General features: G+C 37.1%; 1 protein-coding gene across 1 annotated transcript in view; it reads right to left on the bottom strand.

Moving 5' to 3' along the window:
• The window catches only part of GRIN2A (glutamate ionotropic receptor NMDA type subunit 2A), a 193,214-nt gene that overhangs the window by 142,356 nt on the left and 32,102 nt on the right, over nucleotides 1-18,756 (bottom strand). The window lies entirely within an intron of this gene.

The following is an 18,756-nucleotide window of genomic DNA, read 5'->3' as shown; positions in this document are numbered from 1 at the left end:
CCTTAAAAATTAAAACATGTTAATTTCATACATTTGTACATTTTATTCTTTTTAAGTATTCTGCTTTTGGCAGTGAAATTAAATTAAATGAAATACAGCTTGAAAAAAAAAAAAGAAAACAATGAATTAAAAAAAAAAAATGACTTTAGATTACAGGCCATGAAATAGCGACAGAGGTAACTACATCACTTGAACACTTGAATGAGGCTACTCCTCAGAAGGATATTTTCTGTAACATCCTGAATGCCCTACAGTAGTCAACCTGAATTCTCCTACCATTGAAATGGATGTGTACACTGCAAAGAGGTAACTATAAAAGCTGCTAAACAAAGAAGAGTTCATTTTTCTGCAGTTGTGAATTCCAAAAAACAGCAATGTTGTGCAGAGCCTTTTCATCCAGACAGAGTTGTCTTGGCCACATCAAGAAATTTCTTAAATGACTGACTTGCCTGTCTAGCTACTAACCTCCATAGGCTTTTTACCTATCTTGCCTAAGAAAAGTGTTTTTTGGAGAGTGCTGAAGACAGAGGGTGCTTTACTAATAGCTATAATTATGTGCTTGGGGTAATTTAGTTGAAAATAAGCTGCATAATGTTTTCATGTGGCTCTAATATTGCTATGTCTCACAGTTAGGAAAGACACAGAAGTCACAGGGAACCTACAAATTAGATAAACTGGATCAAAGCTAAGAAAACCATCTGCAGATTTACCTGTGACAACCTGTTTGCCCAACAAGACAGTCAGTGATGAAGCAAACAAGCAAAGCACTAGCATATGCTGCTCTAGAGACAGCAGTAAACCACAGTGGAAAGCAAATTTTATTGCTATGTCTTATCCACAAGTACCATCAAAATGTTTTCTTAGTTCATCACCAAAAGTGTGTACTGTGTGTTAACTAAAAGTGGCAGAAAGCCACAGGTTAGTGCTGCAGATGGGGCTTAATCATCTACCTCTACTGCCCACCTAGACCATAGGTCCAGAATAATATGAGAACATCTGTTTTTACTGTTCAGCCTTAAAATATGAAAATAATATTACTGAGTTCCTGAACCAGATTAAAGATGCACAAAACTATTCAGTCTTTACCATACTTTTTATTTCTCCACCAGTCTAACACTAATCCTTTGATTCAGGATTACTTAAAAAACATGCTATACTGAACATTCTGGAGGATGAAGGACAAGGGTGGAGGGAACAGAGGCAATACAAAACAAAAAACAAAGCAGAAAGCAGCAAACATCTTCCAAGGAAGGCTTATGTACATTACAGGGTGGTTGCCTGATGTCTTGCCTGACTTTAAAGAAGAAAAAAAATTACTTCAAGTATTGCTGAACTCCCTTGAAGCTGCAAATATCTTGAACCAGATGCCTCCATTCACAGAAGGAACTGCACCAGTATCTTCCATGGAACGATCAGAGAGCTCTCTGAAAATGTATGATAAAATATGTGATGTTTTCTTCAACCTCTCATTGTGTACACTCAGTATGATTCAATGTGTGGTAGGCTCTGTAGGCACACAGAAAGTATTGTACTCACATTTGGCACGGAAGGTAAATTAGCATGGCTTGCCCAGGTACCAACGAACAGATAGCACTTCAAAAACTCAGTATCAATGAGGACATTTAGAAAAGTGAAATCTTTCTTACCAAAATGCTCTTTGGAAAGAACAAAGCTCTCAACAGAGAAAATGCAGGAAAAGTGAGGAGTTATCCGATGAACTGGGTGGCAAGAAAACATTTCCTTCATAGTAAATGATATTCCTTTCCATATCATTAAAGGGCATTGCTAAGCATAATGACTAACATTTGTGAACAATTAGGTAAATCTCCGCTGAGATTGCTCCACGTGAAAACAGTTTTAGAGGTTAAATGTTTTAATTCCAAGAGGCTTAAAGATTAAGCAAAAATTGCATCATGAATGCTTTGGGTAATAGCATCTTGCAAACACAAAACACACTTCCACATATCTGGCTGCATGTACATATACAGGTGTGTTTGTGTGCCTATGTAACGGTTGTTTTTTTGTAACAGAAAAAAAAATACATTAATAAATTTAGAATTTTCTCTCAACTCTTTCTATAAATATTGGCAGATGTTGTTACCTTTGTTGCAGAGAGCTTAGGCTCTGGCAGGTTGCAGACTTGTCATTTAAACGAGGACATTGCATAATCATGGGAATACCATCACTGAAACAGACTTACATAAATTCTTCAAAAGGAATTGCAAACTTTTTGAATGACTAGATTTGGAGTTTGACAACTGATTATGGAGTTCTCATGTTGGACAATGTTCTGGAAGACCATTTAGAGATCTTGCTTCCGCCAGCTTTGCTTTTGCATCAGCCAGTATTTCTGCAGTTGGTGTGAAAAGCAAATCCAACACTGCATCCAAAACGATCATTCAAAAACATTTCCCCAGTCCTAGAAAAAAACATTTACACAAGCCAAAAAATTAAAATAAAAAAAAAATTACAGTGAGTTGACTATAGTCAGCAGACTCAGCATTTAGTTAAGTATTTTAAGGGCTATAAGGGGAACTAAAAAGAATAGAGCTCTTATCAAGATTCACCTCAGACCCATGTGTCAATATGCTTCCAGTAACTAAAGCTTCAAGAGATTCATTGGGCTAGAAGAAGGCCCTTTTTAAGCCAACAGGTGCTCCTGGAGATGTCATTGAAACAGGGTTTTCTATGGATTTCAGTGTATAATTTTGGCCAACATGACACAGACAAAACTACAGAATGGATAATGAGAAGGGTAAAAAGTTCCACAGAGAGAACAGATGTGCCTTTTTTTTTTTTTTCTTGTAAGGCCTAGGACTCAAAAGTTCATATTGATAATTATTCCAACAGCTGTGCATTGAACCACGTGTTTTCTCAATGCTACATAAAGACTAAAGAACTTTAGCATTTGAATGTGGGAATATTTCTGTAGCCATTTAATATTAGACACACAGTCAACAGTATAGTTTCAAGGCTTGCCTGTGCATGAATCAGGGCATCTAATAGAACAGGAGAGGCTAGACAGCAACTACGGAGCAACCCAGCCAAATGCCAGTGACGGCAGTAAGACTAACACATAAAGCTTGGAGTAACTGAATACACAATAGAAAACAAGGTGCTGAACCTGGATTGTCATAGTAAGAAGCTGTACGCCATTTTGAATGGGGCCAACAAGAAACTATCACCAATTGTGACAAAAACTGAATTATCTGATCATCAGTGAAGTTCAGAGAGAAGTTCCCACAGATGTCTTTCTATGTCTCATCCAGCTAAAGGATGTACCAAAGATAGGAGAAAGCCATTATCATTTTGGGCCATGTTTATAGGCACAGCACAAATCAAGTAAATCTGGGCAGCACTGCTAAAATTTCACCTCTAAAACTGTCTGGCATTTCAAAGCTCAGTGGTAGAAGTGTCGGACACAAGGAGGACACTTAAAGATTGAAAATTACTTAAATGGCTAAAGACATTGAATTATGAGAATTGCATTAAAGAGACATCTATACTGCTGTAGTTAATAAAAAGGCTAAGGGAGAACTAAAATTTGATTAACTGCTTTTCAGATCTCAGTATGCTTCATGTACTACATTACAGAACTGAAGGAGGCTGCTCTATGTTCTGATCATTATCAATGCAGCTAAAACACATCCTTCTGCTAAGAAAAACGATCCTGGCAAGACAGAAAAAAAAGATTTCATGCTGTGCATCCACCAGTGAAAAGAAGAAAGATTTATTTGATAAACAGAGAAATGAAGATAATATAAATCCACCACTATTTAATTAAAATCATATTAAATCTAGCAGATAATAATACACTGCAATACCGAATTAAACTCTGGTAGGTTATTAGATTTTCTTTGTGCTTTTGTAATCAAGTACACTGTGTATGTGTACTTGATACATTCTGTCACTGAATTCCTGCTATATCGTTTACTTCCTTAAAACATTAAGTCTTCTGTTTGCAATATTGGTTTATTATATTATTATAATATATAAATAATATTTTATTTATATTTTATAATATAAATATTTTATATATAAATGTGGTTATTTCCACATTTACTTCTTCACTTCTTCCAAATTACTAAAACCTTATTAAATGTATCCAGAGGCATTCTATATCACCCTGTACATTAGAGCAGAGAGAAAGGAGGAAGTTTAGAAACTATATTGCTGATATTATTTACCATACTAAAAAGATTTTTGAAGGAATTTATGGAGTCACACAAAGGAAACAATGAAAAGTATTTTATTTAATATGTCTTTTAATAAGTACTCACATATTCAGACCATCTTTGCTTGAAATATCCTTCAGAGCCTGCTGGAGTACTGAGCTGACCTGCGTGGAATTTGATGTTTCAAGTTATCTTCAAAGCTGTTATTGTGTTATATTTTTTCTTGGAGATGATATCATCTTCACCTAGAACTTTTATTTTCTAGCACTTGTAAGAATACCATTACACTTAGATTACATTATTGCTAAAATATCAGGTTTGGGGGGATATTCTTGTGCTCTTTTTTCACCCTTTTTAATTTCATGATAAACAGTTAACAGTCTCAACACTTAAGTTATGAATTCATCTCTTGTAGCATTGCAGTTCTCCACTTTTTGGCATACAGTATGCAACTGATATCACACTATATACTGCCATATAAACCCGTTGAGTCTAACTTTCTGTCTTGGACACTAAGTTTAAGAGAAGTTTAATTCAAGTTGGAGTAAAAAAGGTATAAAAGATTCAAAAATAACTAAATAATCGAATATCCCCAAGACTGATAAAAGATTCTTATTCAAAGTCACCTGCAGTCCACTGTATTTTCATTTCTGCTCCATATAAAACCAATTTTGAATAAAACTTCTGCTTGAAAGACAAAGGAAACACGCTGGATTCAGGCAACAACAGCAACTGAATGCAGATGCCTTATTCCAGCCATAGGGGATTTATTCCTTGGTTAATACTGCATTCAGTTGAGTGATTTCTCTTTTATGTCAATAGATTTGCAGCACTCACCACATTTCAATCCTCACTTTGTTTTGCTCTCTCTCACTGAAAGCACATCATCCTTGAAAATGCTCAGTAACTAAGTCAGACAAGAAAACTAGGACAACTGTAGCACTTGATCATTCCTATATTGTAATCTCAATATAAACAGAACGGTAAAAAGATAAAAATACATTCACTTCTTATGTCAAAATCTAAGGAAGGTGTTACCATCTGTATGTATCAAATACCAAATACTAAGATAAAGCCAGATTAAGACCTCAAGTCAGGCAATGTTTTCTATCATTTAAAATGCTGAAAACTTTCCTACACCTACAGCAAGCTGCAGCTTCCTCTGTTCTCCCACGTCTGTTTCACTGATCCAGCAAATCCTTCAAATGCTCAGATGCATCAAGATGAATGGTCCATGGTTAATGCAGCAGTGTTGAAATAATGAAATAATGAAACCATGACTGATAAATCCACATAAAGAGAAGGAGGAATCCTCAGCCCTGATACAACATTTTATTTATTAACTTATTATTAGGGCAAACTAGGTTAAGAGTTGAACTGCAGAATGTACTGATTCATATAGGGCTGCTTGCCTGTCAATAACATGGTAAAACACATTTGTTCTGAGGTGTATATGTCAGAGGTTATTTCCTCTGAGTACCAAAAGAATAAAAGTGCAGGACAGTGCTGTCATTTCAACTTGGATCAAGACTCACATTTTATATACCTTACAAGATTCTTTGTAAAAGTAGGTGACAACAGTATTTTGTTATCTAATAAATTAGCTATCTTTATTAATTTAACTGAACAGTGCAAAGGTCTACCAAAAAAAAAAAAAAAAAAAAAAAAAGCTGGCACATTCATAAATGGGATAATGTTTTCCACAAAAATCTTTTAACTACTGAAGGTCAGGCTCCTGGTAGGTGTAAAACTATGCAAATGTGCATGCTATAACCTGAATTTCTTATTTGACATCTACGTTAGTTTCAAGTGAATCAGAACAACCAAATTCTTTTTGTAATAAAAGTGACCACAGAATAAATGCAACCATTGAAAAAATAAATGGTTCTGTAATTAATCTGTAACCACAGGAGAAGACTGATGTAACACACCAGGAGTGCTCCTCATTTACACACCTGAATTATAAGGAAATGTTCTACATTTCCCCTTGGGGAAGAAGTAAAATATGCTCCACTGAGCTGGAAACTCACTGCTCTCAATTTTTTGCCTCAGGTTGACTTGGATATCCCCTCTGTAAAGCTGGCAGAATTATACTGGGAATTTCCAAAGGAAACAGTCACATTTCTTGCTATCATGTCATGAAGGCTTGCTTTTGTGTGTGCATATATATATGCATGTATTTACTTGCACACGCACTCCAGCACCACTTCATTCAGCCATCATCCTGGTTTCCTTGTAAGCAGATTCAACACCAGGACACTGACTACAGCCTGTCTATCATTCAGCAGCCAGCTCAGAGCCAAAAGATATAAGCATCTGTCCACAGGGGAAGTGGAACCCACAGAGGAACCTCTTAACCACCTGCCTCCCGTGTGTATTGTACACAGCATCACTTGCACTCCCACCACACACTGCTCCCTTCAGCACAGCTGTTCTAGTTGTTTACCCCTAAAAAACAGCTTTGCCTATAGCCTTCTGCAGAGACCGGTTTTTCACTCTTATTCTTGGAGCTGACACTTTGATAATGCTAATGTAGGTGCAGACCTGCACAACACATCTATCACAGGCCAAGAAGCAAAATATTCCAGGACTTGTTCCAGGTTACACCAAAGTCCTTAAATGCTTTGGATTCATTCAGTACTTTACCACTTTTCTTTGACACATATGCCAGACTTCAAAAAGTCAGCACTAGTCAGCATCGCACGTCCATACGAACAGATGTAACCTATATTGTCACCAGGGCTGTCTGGAAGAAAGAACAAATGGTGCCAAGCCCTTTCTTCTACTACTTCAAGACATTCGTTAACTTGTGAACATGAGCTCATCAAAACAGCACGCAGCTTTGAGGTGCTAAACTGGTGAATTCTTTCTCCAGCAAACTGTCACATTCTTAGGATATGATTTTCCTTGTAACTTCAGTTTTTACTGTTGCTAGATAAGAGTACAGTACTTCTGTGTTAACAAGGTTTCCCTGTATTCTCAGCCAGAGGACAAAACTCAGGGTAGGTTCTGCTATAGAGAAGAACTTTGCATCATATAAAATCTTGACCAAAAAAAGATGCAAAATTAAAAGTATACTGTCACAAGGGAAAAATTATTCAAACTATTATGGTTCTCAATTATCTGTTTTATAGATAGGAAATTTAGACAGAAATTATTCAGGCAGAATTACAAAATCCAATATGGCACTGCTACTACTAGAACTAATGCATGTAACCAACTCGTCTTGTGGAACTGTAAAATATTTCCTCTTCCAAGATTTCTACTATCTCTGATTCTACTAACAAAACACCATTATTCTTTCCCTCTACTGAAAAAAAAAAAAAATAAATCTTACATCTGAAAGCTTAAAAGTTACAGGGTAGTTTCCCTCCCCCCATTATAAGGTCCTGCTATCCTCTCTAAATCACTTTGTATTCTAGACAGTCTGACTACATTGGCAACACATCAATTACACTTCACAAGGGTTGATTGCTAGATTTATTAAATCCAATATAATTAATTGTGAACCTTTTAGTCTGAAACCCATATGCTGTAAGTACTGGAACAAGTATATCTGAAACTTTTAGAAGTGAATCATTAGTAAAACAAATGTATTATTCTAGATCTGTAAAACAGACAGAATAGACTACGTTTAACCTTACGGGAGCACAATGGGCCATGAAGTACAAAGCAAAGATCAGTCTTCCATGAAGTGACAAATGAGGCCAAAACACAGACAGACACACTGACTCCTGGAAGATCCAAATTTAGTCCATTACAGATTGTGAGTAGACTAGAATAGTAACTGATATTTTCTTCTAGAAACAGCAAATTATGGATTCAGAACAAAGTTCAGCAAGCTGTTCAATTATCAAAGCACAGACAAATTGAATGATTTCAGTTGTTATGCAGTTGCCAGAGTACAGGAAAGACCAAGGAAAGCTGGGCTTAGCACTTGTAAAACTATTCTTAAATAGTCTTATTTTTGGTAAACAGTCATTAGTAGCATTATGAGTGCAGTGGCAAAGAAATTGACCAAATGAGATACGTATTAACATACGGTTTAATTTGTTCTTAATGAGTCCTTAATTTCACAAATCTTGTGTCAGAATATGAATGCTAGCTTATTAAAGCAGATATATCCACATTTTATTATTTCTTCTTTCAACATGGATGCAATTGGTGCTGTCACCAACTGTACTTTCAATTAAATACATATTATGCCCCTTTCAGTGGTATTTATTATCATTGTTACGTCATACTTTAGGACCAAAGTGGTCAGTATGATTCCCTTTTAACTATTCATATTTTACTTTAGTGCACAAGCTGTTTATAAACATGTAAGACATACACTGAAAACTCGTAATGTTTAAGTGATCTTAAATCACCTTTTACGATTCAATATTTTTCCAATAAACAAAATGATCCCTTTGATTATTTTTTTTCAATAGTATGAACTTCCCATCAACTATGAAGATGCAGGGAGGACAGAACTAATGTCATTAATTTCACAGTCCTGACCAATTCCATACAGGCAAATCAATGTACTTTTAAGGAAAATAGCACAGCACATCTCAGAATTTTCTCAGAAGTTCTACTCAAAAGCAGATAAAAAATGTTAATTGCTCTTAAACCATCTAGGGTTTTTAAATTTTCTTCTAGCTGTTCAGCTAGAACCATAAAAGTATTGTCAATTTCCAATGATTTAATAAAAGAAAAACAGCCTGTCTTTATCTGAGACACTGAGTCCTCAAGATACCAATCTATAATGAACAGAAGAGTGTTAACTTGCAAAAGCCAACAGCTACAACTTGGCCACAACTTAAAGAAAACGGAGAACAACTTGAAGCAGAACCAGGCTCCCATTTCGTTCCCTCCAAATAAAAGAAATTGCAGCCTTTTACAATGAATATTTTCTGGTGTAGTATACCGAATTCATAGGAGAGCTGTATGTTCGGCTCTATCTAACCTTGAAAAATCATGCCCTTTTAAGTGGTAAAAAAAATACTCTTAGTAAATAACATTTATTGCAAAAATAAATATCATAAACATGTCTTTGTAGACATGGTAAGCAATATTAAGATAACACATTCATATAACTGAATGTTATTTTATTCCCAAAATGGAAAGCCAAATATGAATTTTATTATCACTGATCATGATATATCACGGTCCTGGAAAACGAAAAGTTCATCCCAGGATGCACTGATTATAGTTCTTGCAGCACACCGACAGAATTATTAGTGCTTGTCTACAAAGCACTGGTGAACAATCATCAGAAGTATTGTCTTACACAATTCTAGTGACTCTTCTTAAGGAAAGATACCTGAAACTGGGCAAGCATAGAAAAGAGCTATAAAATTAACAGAGAAAATCAAGAACCAAACATGCAGGGGAGAACTTAGCTGGTTTAACACAGGAAACTGAAGAAATCACACTAGTCTACCATGTGAATGGGATAGAAGATAAGCATTTGAAAAGTGCAAAAGCTGTCTGAATTTAAGAATGCTGCTTACAAAGTCACGGTGTATGCGAAGTAACCCTGAATAAATTTAGATTCAGAAATAGAATCATAAGAGTCCTAAAATATCCCAAGTTGGAAGGGACCCATAAGGATCATCAAGTCCAACTCCTAAAGAAAGGTGTCTAGCCATGAAAATATAAAGGCTATCAAATGTCATTCTTCTGAAAGAAATATTATGCACAACAAGCAAATTTTAATGTAATATTTGCACAGTTTTTGGGAGGGATTTTGTTATGCAGTTATTGAGATAGAAGCTGAGTGGAGTTTATGAACAGGAGGTAACATTTCCTGATAAAAACTAGTAAGGCTGCAATGTAAAGAGCTAATTTTGGTCTTTGACTGTAAGTCACAGCCCGCTTGGAAACAAGCTCATCGTTGGCCTTGCCTTCATGGTCATAGTGCAAAAGTTCTCCAGACCAACCAAAATAATCCTCTCTAATCTAAAGAGGAAAACAACAAAGGTGCTGTCAGCCTCTCTAAACATTCATCAGCAGACGGAATTAGAGGATAGCTAGTCTAGCACTACACTGTGCTACTATTTTTAGATTTTAAACCAGATGGACACTAATACTTAACTATTAGATTTTTTTTGCTTGATTTGTTCTAACTGATCATCTCAGTTCTGACTCAACCTCAGACAAGTGGTAGCAGTGGCACAGAATTTACAAAAAAAATCAAAACCAAAACTGATTACAATTATAATGAGAGCAAAACACACTAAAATTGAGACTGAAAATTGAAAAGCTTGGCACAATAACCTGAAATACAAGTAAAAAGCAGAGAGTTTTCAACCAAAGACAATATTTCAAGGCAGTAAGACCATGGTTAGGAAAGTTCTTGTCAAAGCAAAATTATTAAATATATATATATAAGTTATAAACTGTACAGAAACAGGTGATGAAACAAAGATCTTATTCTGTTCTGCTCCATTAGAAGACAGCAGTAGTTTGCAGATAGAACTGAAGAGAAAAATCAAGACACAAACCTTTTGCTTGCATTTTATGCCCTTCAGATTTGCTTCTATCCCTCTCCAAAGTAAAATGCTCTTTAGTGTAAATCATGCATAGATATATTGGCAAATACATTGTCAGTCATATACAAAATTCTGTCCAAGGTCAAGTTTGCAGAAGCCTGATGATTCCAGTCTCTAAAAATTCATATTTTACAAATGGCCTTAATTTTAAGCAATGAAGACATCTGTTTGTACAAAATGACTCAACCAGCATACTTTTATAAGCATCCTTTCTCAGTCTGCTTTATTGGTGTTCTTTACATTTAACATAATGTTAAGAAACATTAGAATTTTTCTAAATTTGTTAAGCCCATTTGAAGGAGTATAGGCTTCGCTAAGACAGCTTCCAATGCCAACAATGACATCATTTAGTTTCCACAGCAATTTCTGACACACTAGAAACTATATGCACTGCAAAAAGTAGCTAACTATTGCACTCTAACAACTAATGGTATGCAAGGCCACAATTTAAAATTCAGTATGTATCCTAACAGAAATATAAGGGCTGAGTGGAAAGGAAGCAGTAATCAAACATAGCTTACCAAGCTTGCTTATAATAATCAAAATCATTCTTTATCATAAGACATTGTCTCATGAACTGTAGCTCTATAGAAAAAAAAAAAAAAAAGGAAAAAAAAAAAACTCTTATTTTACCAATATGCTGAAATTAATAGCTAAACTAGACCTTCAACTATCAAAAGCTGTCTGCCCTCCTACTAGTAGGAGATACAACACTGATTTTTCTTTTAACTTGGTTTTCTGTAGTCAGTGCTATGGCAAAGGTTGCAATGTAACTAACAGCAGATATTGCAGTAAAATCCTTTAACATTTACAAAAGAAATTTTTAAATTAGCCAAATTTGTTCAGCCTCTCCTGAAGTGATTATGCAACACTATAAATTTGAGCAGTACCATCTGGAAGGAAGATGTACAATGCACATGCATCCATTATTCGTACATTTTCACGCTTTACCAAGCCTCTGGGGGAATGTATTTTACCATGATATTTGAATTGGAAAAACATCATGTAAGGTCTCAAATTTGAAAGGAAATTGGTTGCATTTAAATACATTTACAGAATTAAAAGCTAAACTCAAAATATAAAGTAAAAAATATATGCACATTTTCTAGCAAAATGGGTAAAGGAACAAGGGTATTTATATAGCTGCTTTAAACATCTAGTTTAGGTAGCTACATTTTCCACATGAACACTGCAGAAAGTCTGACTGGTCAATCACCTCCTACCCTTTAATATCTGCTTGGGGAGCATGAATTCTTAGCTTAAGCACAGGCAAAATGACTAAAGGAATTGCAAACGTTGTGTATTAATTAGATCTTCATCTCATAGTACTGAAGGCTTACTTGATTTCAAGATCTCTTTCCTTCGCTATGCAGAAATATGAATAGGTGAGTACCAAGCAAGTCTTGGGAATAAAGTCTAGGAGAGACTGTAAGCATGCACTGAAGGACAGAGGGAAAAGAATGGCTTGTGAGAGCCACACAAAGATACCTCTTCATAATGGATTTAACAGAAATGTGGCCGGTATTGCAAACATCAAAATGCTAGGCAATTCTGTTTCTCTGGATACAACCAGGTTCCTTGGAATTATGTGGGCCAAGTACAACTTATTCACCACATCCCAAATATACCTGTAACCACACACTTACAGGAACCAGCATATTTCTGTCTGAATGCAGCATTTCTACTTAGCTGACTAAACTATGTCCTATAGATGCAGTTGAGTATTACTCATTAGATTTGTGGATAGGAGTGAGATCTTTACTCGCACCAGTTGAGTCGACTTCATAAAGTGAACTACCTTTAGCAGCAGATCTATTATGATAATAAACCTTCTTCCTTGTGCTACTCATAAATTATTTCCCATTCTTGTATTTCCAGAACTCAGAGGCAGAAGTGGCTTAACGGTTGACTTATGTCTTATTCAAAAGTGCAGAGAAGAGAGCAGCAACAAACAGAGCTTCACTGGAAAAATCCAGCTCCTGTTTGCAGTGAAGATCTAAACTAATTTCCTATATACATGTAGATGTATGAGCCTTTCTTTATCAACACTTTTTCCTCAGTTACCACACAAGTGCAGTCGTGCAACGCACTCTTGAAAGGATCATGCTGAAATTCTGCACTGAAAAAAAACACACAGAGAATTTGGGTCCAGACAAAATTATGTGGCTCACAGAAGAAGGAAAATTTAAAAATAAAAATAAATAAAAGAAAAGAAAAAAAAATTACATGTACCATACATTTACAGCTATTTTCTGTCCAGCTAAATGTCAGAAGTTGGAATATAAAAGAAAAACCAATACAGCTTTTCCTCTCTCACTATTTATGTGTCAGTGTACAGTTTATACTGCACAATCCAACAAATAATTGTTGAGACTTAAGCAACAAATCATCAGAATAGCAATGGGCTTAATACCTAGTGTAGCAGCCTGAAGGCAAGCAGTGGCTAAACTTGACTTTTTTCCCATCCAAATTACGAAAATGGTGCATGACCAGGTTGCATTTCAGATGGACATTTAAGTAACACTTACACTTACAAAATTGCTTCTGTATTTCAACTACAAGCTACCATTACTTAAAATGTAAAGTTTGCATTTATTAAAATTTGCATCAGAGTGTTCTTGTAGAGTCACAAAAATTTAGAAGAGGACAAGAATGTGTTGCAAAACCTCTAGTGACTCCAGCCTATTTTGCTACAGAAGTCTGTTTCACACCTCTCTATGGAGTAAAGAAAACACTATGAGAAAGCTCTGAGCTTATCTGTTCAAGAAGGTGTAAAATACATTAGGGAAGTGTGAGAAGAACCGGTAAGAGAACCATCGGGATTTTCTCACTGGGTGCATTTATTTGAATGTCAGCAGTTTTAATCTAGATCACTCATTATACAACAGAACACACCACATTCACTGGTGATATGGGAAGACCACCTCTTCAGCCTGGCTGTGTCGCTTCTCTGTTAGCTCTCAAAGCTTGGGAAGTCAACTATCTTTATAATAGGAGTAATAACCACAAATTAATGAGTTGTATCAATAAATACCCTCCTAAAACATCACTAAAGCTCATGGCTATGAAATGTTTCCCTGCAGTGTAATTTTTGTTTGCTTGTTTTCATATTTCACAGGTAACCTTACTCATACTGCAGTGAACTTCCTTGAATCAACTCATATTTAAAGTTGGTTTTTTTCCACTCCCTTTCCCTATTAATGCTTTTAGACAAATTCACTGCACATTAATTTTCATTGCTTGTTCTCTCATGCAAAATAGGCAATTATTTCTCAATCCCAGTAAGTTTTCTAAGTGAACTAGTTTCTAGCAAGTTGGTTAGCAAAACCTGCTACAAGGTTCCCATTTTAACAGGTGCATGCACAGCAGTTGGAATATTACCTTAGTTTAGCTGATACGTTCACAGGTTTGTCAAGCACACCTGATGGCAGGGTAGTAAGCAAAACAGGGTGCCCTTCTTTACCAGGACATTACCTGAGAAAACACTACCTACTGTTGTTAGAACTAACACAGAAAAGAGTAGGGTGTGGGGTTCCTTTTCCATAGTTTTTGGAGAGTTTTTTTTGGTTGGTTGGTTTGATTTTTTTTTTTTGAGCCATCCAAATAGAACAGAAGAGACTTCGAGAAATATTATTGCGTAATTTTTCAGTGATAGGGAAATCATATTTGACAGTAGAAGTAGCCCAGTGAAACAGTTTATCAGAACAGGTGATTTACAAAGCCCTTCTCTTGTTCTTTCTTCAACCCAGGTGGAATTACTGGAATTAGATATGTATTCTCTGTCCTACCACAATTCTGTTCCTACATGATCCTAGACACATCTCTACAAGTCCACCCACCCCCATTCCAGCCTGGAGGTTATGCACATTGCAAGTGTTGGAGCTACTTCCCAACTCACCTTCCTGCTTGCCAGGTGGGTATTGATATTGTTTAAACTCACTTTAGGATAGAATAAATCTTGTGGTTAAAAATTAATGAGAACAAAATAGATGACATCTTGTTATCTGTCGACCTTCTGTTATGTTGAAGCCTCTTGTTAATTGAAACATCCCGTTACCTGTTGACCCTCAGTTAGGCTGAAACTTGAGATAGCTTGAGCCAATTCGGCATTTCTGCAGCTTGGAAAACAACTGATTCAGCCAACCTGGCATTCTTTAAGCAAAAGGTGAAAAGTGCATCATGAGGAAGACCTACGATCTTCCTCCCAAAGACCACTGCCCACGTCCCAAAGACCCCGGCCCACAATTCTTCGAAGGCTCTGCGCAAGCGCAAGGACTGATAAGCTAATTAGCATACAAAGCGAGAGTAGGCGGGTTTAGGTAATGAATATGTATAGGCGTTAATAGAGTATTCATTGTTTTGCTGTATAAATATGAGATAGTTTGTTACTTTGAACATGCACGATAGGTGGAGAGAACCCCTGTGCATCCAGCGCTGCAATAAAGAATATACCACTTAAGGAAATTTCGGCTTCGATCTTTGAATCAGTATCTCAGTCCCCTGCTTATTGGTCATAGGTCACTGGTATTTAACAGAATACTGTGAGAAGCTTTTAGGAAACTGCAGAAAAGCTTTGTAAAAGAAGGATAACTGAAGGTGGGTGGTGATTTCTCATGCATGACAAAAGCACTTCTGATTCCTGACCATCCTGTTCCTTTGCCTTTAACACTTCTTGATCAAAATTCAGGCAAAGCAATTAACAGTAGAAAAAAAAGGGTTCTTGCTTTATGAACCAGTAGCTTCACAGCATATGACACTGCTTTGGCATCTGTAAAACTTGAAGATGTCATGAGAAACTTCATAGTTGGTAAGCCTTTTACAGACACTGGCAATCTTAATTACACACATAAAGTGATCTGTAGCCAGGGAACAGGTATCTGTACATTTGTATTGCAGATAAAAAGTTTAAAAACTAGAGCCCCAGCCAAGTAAGAAGTGTTTGCATGGGTACCAGTCTGTCAGCAAAGGCGGCAGTTACTAACATGTCCTTAAAAGCATCACTCTTAATTTAAGCATCAAAACCAAACCTCTCCAGTGATCCACTTCATAAGCAACTTATCGGAATAGATACAGACTTGCTCTCTTTGCCTTCTGGTCCACAAAATGGATCGCAATGAAGTTTGCAGTGAGGTACTTACGAAATACCAACAATAATTTACACTCAAAACAAGATACAACTTGTTTTTGATACAGATGTCTATAAAGCTGCAATTCTTCCTCTTCTGGAAGTTTCAGATGGTTACGTATAGCATTAAAGTATCAAGAAAATAAATAGAAAAGTTTTTCTTTTCGGTTATTTCTTCAGCCACTTTAACAAGCTGAATTCAAATCAAGCAAACCTACGCCTTTGTCCTTCTATGAAAAATGAAAACATACTTCCAAAGGAAATGCTCAATCTAAGCTGATCCTTGGCCACAAAAGTTACTCTTGAAGGTTAATACTGATTCTTGGACAGTCTTCATTGCATCACATTAACGCAGAAGGCAACCCCGTAGATACCTATAGGTACCGTAGAGACCATAGGTAATTGTTTATGTTCTCTCAACAGCAAATTAAGTGTATTTACACATATGAAAACTCACTGTAAGCTGACAGATTGGAGCTTCTGTGGGAAATATGCACATAAATTTTAGGTTTCATGTGAGCTGTAGCTGAAAACAAGTGTGCTGCCTGAGATTGAAATCTCCCAGCTGTATTGATTTTCAGAATGGAACATGACTATTAGCTATTCACAGACGCTCTCTTCATGCAGCAGCAATCTGCTCTCCCTCCTGTCACAGGAAAAAGGGCACTGAGAAGAGAAGAGCTACCGGTACAGCTGGAGGAAAAGGATTCCAGGTATTTGCTACAATGGATCTGAATGAAGACAGAAGAAAGAGAAGAAGAACATTTGTTTAGTAGTGCAGTAGTTCATTAAGTTTTCAGTCTGGGCCTTTTTTTAATTAAAAAAAAAAAAGTAATTTCATCAATCTCTCTATACCCATCCTACTCTCTTCATTATATATATATATCTAACTCCACTATGCAGCCTGTCTCTCCTCTCCTCATACACAGCAGCATTAATCATCACCCCTGTCACCCACCCCAAAAGCATCTCAGCTCCAGCTTCCAGGAGGAGCTTCCTTCATCCTTGTCATTGTCTGGTCCCGTGCAACCATCCTAAAAGCCTTGCACTGAGGCTTTCTCCTCTCTGTCCCGGTCCTTTCATCCACTGCAGGTTCACTGCAGCTCCCACAGTGCATTCCGTACCTGAGCTCTGCATTTACAAGGGCAGAGGAAAGCCGAGGACATGGGCCTGTCCTTCAGGCAGGTTCACACCAAAACAGCTTGCAACCCAATCCCAAATCCCTGCAGCTCTCTTCAGGTTGTCTTGTCTGCCACTTCCACAAAGTAAAAGGCTCCTTGCATGGTTGCCAGAGAAATTTAAGAAGGGATTGTGCAGCCAAGCAAGTGTGGCAGAAAACAAACATTATTGAAATAATGATGTAGAACTGCGTACATCCTGAGTTTGGCAAGCTTGCTGAGAGAGCCCTGCTTAGATTCATGGCACTGGTGATTTACGGGGGATGTACACAGGTGACCTCTGGCTTTGTTTAGATCCATGACCTCAGTTGGCACCATCCCAGCAAGTGAACAAGTACAGAAGCCTACTCAACTAATTAGTCCCTTCTCACCAACAGCCCTGTACTATACCTTCAGGCATGATTCAGTAACGATGGCATTGAGCATCTCCATCGATGGGATGTCCGTATGTACTCTGTGCCAAACTGCATGCTGTAATAGTCTGCAGGAATTGCATTCACGATCTCAGGCAAGAAAAAAAGGATGTTCCTCAGAAATAAATTATGAGCAGAATCATTTGATACAGTTTCACAACACTCTGACAAGGAAGATTTACTTCAGTAAGTAAGGTACAAGATTAAATGTGCTAAGGTTCTGTCTCCTGGGCAGTCAAAGTCCATAGCACCTCCACAAGCTCTAAGTTTACTCAACTAGAAAACACACAAATAAAACCTAACATTAATGATGTGGCAGACTGACATTCATGGATGCTGAAAGCCAATGCACATCAATGCTGACCTAGAACAACCGATGCTACAAGGGAGAGTGTTGTCATCTCACAACCCACAGATTGCTCTGTATAACACAAGGGCACTTCACTGGTCATAGCTTGCAAAGAAAACTAGCTGTTTTAAGTGCTGTCACAATCACAACTCTTTTCTCTTACTGTAGTCCTCATAGCAGACAGAAATGAGAAACCTGTCATTTCTCCCAAGGTTACTCTGCACACTCCCACACGAGAGAATTCCTAACCCCGTGGGCACAGATCTGAGCAAGTTATAAATCACCCAGTTTTAGGAAGAACCAGGAGACACTCACAGTTGGTACAGGCACTGATCAACAAAAGTTTCCCTTTTAATTCCACTGTCAGAGGAGCTCCTGCCCCAGCACATACTTTTAGGATAGTATCAGGACTCCAATGGCAGGAGCAGTCCACTTGACTCAAACTCCTGTTGTTTGTGCCCAGTACCAGCCAGCCCAGGGCCTCTCCTGGAGATAGCTGTCTTGTTACTTACACTCATCAGCACAAAACCCACACACCAGATCAGCTGTGCAAAAAAAAAACACACAGTGGATCCTACCATTACAGAGAAGCTACTGTTGCAGTAGCAACAGCTTCATACAGACTGAGTCAGATGTTCCTAATGGATAGTACCTTAATTTTTTTCCATGAGACAAGCAGTTCTTACAGTCCCTGAAGTTTGTAGCTAAAAGCCTCGTGCAGGCAACAACTGAAGCTTCAGCAGAGAAATGATGGCTGCTAAATCATCCTCTTTAGAAGCAGGAACCGGAGACGCAACATTCCTGTGATAGCATTTTCAAATGCCCATGAGCTCTCATGCAATTTGTGTCACAGAATTAACTGTGAGATAGGTCTCCATTGTAATAAACCAGGGGATTCCTTTTGTTCACCTTCAGTGTACAAAAGGATTCAAAACACAGTGCTTAGAGAACTCTTCTGCATGAAAAGTCCATTTCCC

Source organism: Anas platyrhynchos, chromosome 15 (genome assembly GCF_047663525.1).
Source record: "Anas platyrhynchos isolate ZD024472 breed Pekin duck chromosome 15, IASCAAS_PekinDuck_T2T, whole genome shotgun sequence".
Classification (NCBI taxonomy): Eukaryota; Metazoa; Chordata; class Aves; order Anseriformes; family Anatidae; genus Anas; species Anas platyrhynchos.
This window is presented reverse-complemented; position numbering and strand designations above follow the sequence as displayed.